We start from the raw sequence: 5,068 nt of genomic DNA, 5'->3' as shown, positions 1-5,068 counted from the left end.
CTTTATTTTTCTGTACATACACTTTCCTAGACAGAACATCCTTTATCAGCCTATGTAGCTTAATGCTCCCTCTTTACTTTTCCCCAGTTTCATTTATTTTCTTATGTAAATAAGTTTAGAACTATTTTCTGCCCCATGTAACCCTTGCATGCTCATATGCAAAGAATCCCTAATGTGTTCCATCAAACGTGAGCCATTTACTTCAGATCTGATTCTTGCATTCCCGTCGGCAGTCTCCGCAAGGGAAAGGAAATAACATTATTATTGTTGTTTAATCCTATCAAAAATAATTGGGAACTCTGGTGGCCTAGTGCCTATGACATTTGACTGCTAACCAGATGGATGATGGTTCAAACCTACCAGCCACTCCTCAGAAGGAAGGTTGGGCAATCTATTAACATAGTGATGCTCTACTCCCTCAGAAACACAAGGAGGGGATCACTATGAGTCTCATTTGACTCAACAGTAATGAGTTATTATTTTGAAAAGTAGAACAGCCACAGACAGTTTGATTTTGAAATAAAACATGACAACAATATTTTGTTTCTAGCCACACTATCAGAGGTTATGCAATGTGTAAACTACTATCAGCAAGAAGCACTTACTATGAAAGGATCATAATCCACATGAACTTGAGAAATATTTCTGTGCCTTTCTCATCACACGAGTTATCAGTGTGCACCAAATACCCAAACTTACTTTCCCCTTCAGGTCTCTCATCTGTTTAACTGTACAGGAGATTGGATAACACAGAGGGTAAAAAATGCTTAAGAAGTTAATGGAGACAACAAATAGAAAGGCAGGCCACAGAAAGGGTAAAAGACAGATAAAAATATTAATAGAAAGTATAATATCTCAAAATAATATATTAGCCTGAGACTGTTTCCAGGAGAAACAAAGAAAACAACATACTTCAATAGGATGAACAAGCATATACTCTATATCACATTTATTATATGTTAATTATCTATAAATACCTTAATAATTTAACTCCTGCTATAACCTTATAAGATATATATTTTTATCTCCATCTTTAGAAATAAAGATGTCAAAGGCCAGAGAATAACTTGTTCAAAGATGCAAACATTCAAACGAGAAGCTTCCTTTTATAAAACTCCACTTAAACATCAAGCCTGTACTTTTTGCATTTATCTACCTGATCCATGATCATGAAACAACTGTTAGATTATATTCAGTAGGCACTTGACTGCTAATCAGAAGGCTGGAGGTTCAAACCCACCAGCCACTACTGGGATGGAAGGTTAGACAATCTACTTCTGTAGAGATGCCACCTCGGAAAACCAAGGAGGGGTTTCTATGAGTTGGATTCAACTTAATGTCAGTGAGTTTGGGTTTTTTGTTTGTTTGTTCGTTTGTTTAATAGGGCATAAATTCTCAAAAAACAAACTCATTGCAAGAGTGGGTTTTCAAGGAGGTATCTCTACGGAAGTAGATTGCCCAGTCTTCCTTCCCAGGAGAGGTTGTGTTCAAACCTGCCAGCTTACTGATAAGCAGTGAAATACCTTAGGCGCTATGCCACTGGAGCTCGAAAACGGCATTTAAACTACCACCACCACCACCACCACCACCACCACCACTACTACTACTACTACTAAATAACCTCACTCTCACTGCAGATGGAGTCGACTTGACTGCTAGTGATCCCTCCTTGGTTTTCCTAGGCTGTATCACTAGGGAAGTAGATTGCCTAATCTACCTTCCAAATAAGGCATAACAAACCAAACCAAACTGACTGCTGTGTAGTCCTACCGACTCATAACAATTCCTCCTTGGGTTTCCCAAGCATTATCTCTATGGAAGTAGATTGTCCAACCTTCCTTCTGAGGAGTGGCTGGTGGGTTTGAACCATCATCCATCTGGTTAGCAGTCAAATGTCATAGGCACTACACTAGCAGAGCTCCTGAATAAGGCATAGAAGAATTATTCACTTTGGAATGATATCCATCAAACATGGTTTAAAAATAATAATAATAATTGCAGCCCTCAAAAGGGTAAATATCAACTATCGGAATAATTCATTTAGGTGGAAAAGCTATTCCTCTGACAATGCCATATAAATGAAGCGTCCCTATATTTTACTGTCTGTTTTGCTTCTGCTTCTGTACCTGTTTTTGATATCCAACCATAATTCCACTCTTTTATTCCTTTTCATCTATTAATGAAGTTTTTAATCAGTGTTACAACTTCAAGTAAAAAGCTTGGTAATTTTGCTTCCCGCCAATATATCTGCATATTTTCATTTCCAAGTAGCATCATTAAAACGACAGTAGCAATTTGGACAACCTATGCCATCCATGGTAGTGAGCCGCGCCCTAAGAGGCCGAGCTTCCGAACAGCCAATTCCCGGAGACTGGGCGGGCGAACGCGAAGCCCGGCGGGCCGAGCCCACTGGTGGTGGTGGGCAATGGGCCAGTTCCTGGTGCATCACGGTGGAGGACCTTAAAAGGGAAGTCAGCGGGGTACAGCGCCGAAGCGAGGTGCGGTGGTTAGCGGGGGAGGCCCCTGCGCTTTAAAACAATGCCGGCGGAGCCCGCGCGAACATGCAATCACGAGCGCTCCTGAGGCTGGTGCTCCCCCGGCTCGGCCTCCATGGGGTTCTGTGGCTAGTCTTCAGTCTGGGGTCCAGCATGGGCTTCTACCAGCGCTTTCCTCTCAGCTTCGGCTCCAGCGCCTGAGGGGCCCGCCAAGGCCTCGCTTCGCCGGATTCGGGGCCCGCGGGCAGGCCAGGGAAGCCGTAGGGGCCGTCGCGGCTGCAGCCGCCGGTTTCCTGGGTAGCTGGCGGCCGGCGCCCGGCTCTACAGCGTCCTGGGCCAGGCGTATACGGCTCGGCCCACTGCTGGGCTGTCTGGGCCGCTGCCCCGACGAGTACGAGAAGTGCTACAGCAGCACTTTCCCGCCGCAGCTGAGAGCTCAGATGTGCAACTTGGTGCAGGGCATGCTTGTCTTTAGCTATGAGAACTACATGGCGCACTCCTTTTCCCAGTAGGAGCACAACCTCATCCACTTTTATGTCCAGGGCCCTGACCGTGGGGACCCTTCAAATCTGAACATCAAGAATGTCCTAGGGAACTGTTCCTTGGCTTTTGTTGATGAGTTGGTTACACTTGCAATAATGGGAAATTCATCTGAGTTCCAGAAAGCAAATTACTGGTCAACAGAGTTCCATTTGACAAAGATTCCACCATCCATGTCTTTGAAGCCGCAATAAGGGAACTGGGAAGCTTGCTTTCTACCCACAGAATAACAGACTCCAAACAGCCCTTTGGCAACATGACCATTAAGGACTATGACGATGCATTGTTCCACATGGCTCATGACCTGGCCAAGCTTCCTTCCTGCCTTTGAAAACACCAAGACAGACATTCCCTATCTTCAAGTGAATTTAAAGACAGACCTTCCACCTGACAATAATAATGAGATGTATATGGTAGGAGCTGGTTCCCTCCTGCTGGAATTTTGGATTCTGAGCCGATTGCTGGGGGAACCCACATTTGAGTGCGTTTCATGGCAGGCTGTGAAAGCCTTGTGGAACCTCCGGAGCAATGACACAGGATTATTAGCATTGTTGTGAACATTCAGGCTTGCTGCTGGGTTGGAAAGCAGAGTGGCTTCGATGCTGGCCTAGACTCCTTTTAAAAATACCTCTTGAAAAAAAAAAAAAAAATACCTCTTGAAATCTTACATTCTCTTTGGAGAAAAAGAAGCTAGAAATGTTTAATGCTGCATGTAGTATTCAAAACTATTTAAGAATAGATCTGGAGGCCTGTAATGAAGGAGTAGAACCCCCCACTCTGTGTCAATGTGGGCAGCTGATGAACACCTGGCTCAACTCTCTGCAGGCCCTCTTCCCTGGACTGTAGGTCCTGATAGCGGATGTGGAAGATACCATCTTCCTGCATGCATTTTATTATACCATATGGAAATGATATGGAGCTCTCCTAGAGAGGTATAACTGGCAACTACAGGCCCCTGATGTTCCTCTCTTCTATCCATTGAGATCAGACTCAGTGGAATCTACATAACTCCTCTATCAGGCAACCAAGAATCCCTTCTACCTCCATGTAGGAATGGATATTCTGCAGTGCCTGGAAAAGTACACAAAAGTCAAGTGTGGGTATGCCACACTGCATCATGTCATAGACAAGTCCAAAGAGGACCTAATGGAGTGCTTCTTCCTCAGTGAGACCTGTAAATACTCCTATCTGCTATTTGATGAAGAGAATCTAGTACACAAATCTGGAATCAGATACATGTTTAAAACTGAGGGACACATTTTCTTTGTGGACAAACATCTTTGGGAGTCAGCCTGAAAGGAATTCTTTTCTGAAGAGGGCAAGCAGGAGCAAGAGGGAAAACTCATGCACAGGCCCAAGTGTCAAGAATTAAAAGTCATCAACTGTATCTCCAATTGCAATTGTATTCTTGATGAGAGGAGACACTACCTGCCCTTAAAGAGTGTCTACATGCACTAGATTGACCAGATGGTTGGCTTGATCTGATCTAGTGTCTTCTGGGTATCCTCTCTTTATGCCACACATTGATGACTGGGTCCAAACCATTCAGAAATCCAGTCTGACATGGAGAGAAGAGGACAGATGTCTGGCCATCCATAATGGTGTAGAGATTTCTGTCCAGCTGCTTACCCACATGTCATTAGTTCTTACATTCTTTAGTGTTTCTCTTCTGTTCTATAAAATGCACCTATTTTTCTTACGGATATAATTAGAAATTAGAAGGTACATGCAAATTGGCTTCTTACGGAATGCTATCTAATGCTAAGCATAATTGATGGGGAAACTGGATTGATTTTCATAGTTTAATACTTGAGAATCCAAGTCTCTTTTGCTGGCCCTCACCATATCTGCAGTATTGCTGCCTCTGCATTGGGGATTGTGAATGAACTTTCTCTGGAAAAGGGCCTGAGGTTTCCTTGATATCCCTTTCTATTGCATTGAAAATGTCATCCTGTCTGCCTCTCATTCAATAATTGGAATTTCCCCCAGATATCAACCAATTTTTGTTTGCCTGGGGAAAAAAAATATAATAA

The 5,068-nt window shown here is 43.5% G+C and overlaps 1 pseudogene; it reads left to right on the top strand.

The window, feature by feature from the left end:
• Positions 1 to 2,561: 2,561 nt before the first annotated feature.
• Positions 2,562 to 4,520, top strand: LOC103210046 (annotated as a pseudogene).
• Positions 4,521 to 5,068: the final 548 nt, after the last annotated feature.

This window comes from Orycteropus afer, unplaced genomic scaffold (assembly GCF_000298275.1).
Source record: "Orycteropus afer afer isolate SDZICR_OR568_19922 unplaced genomic scaffold, OryAfe1.0 scaffold00560, whole genome shotgun sequence".
NCBI lineage: Eukaryota > Metazoa > Chordata > Mammalia > Tubulidentata > Orycteropodidae > Orycteropus > Orycteropus afer.
This window is presented reverse-complemented; position numbering and strand designations above follow the sequence as displayed.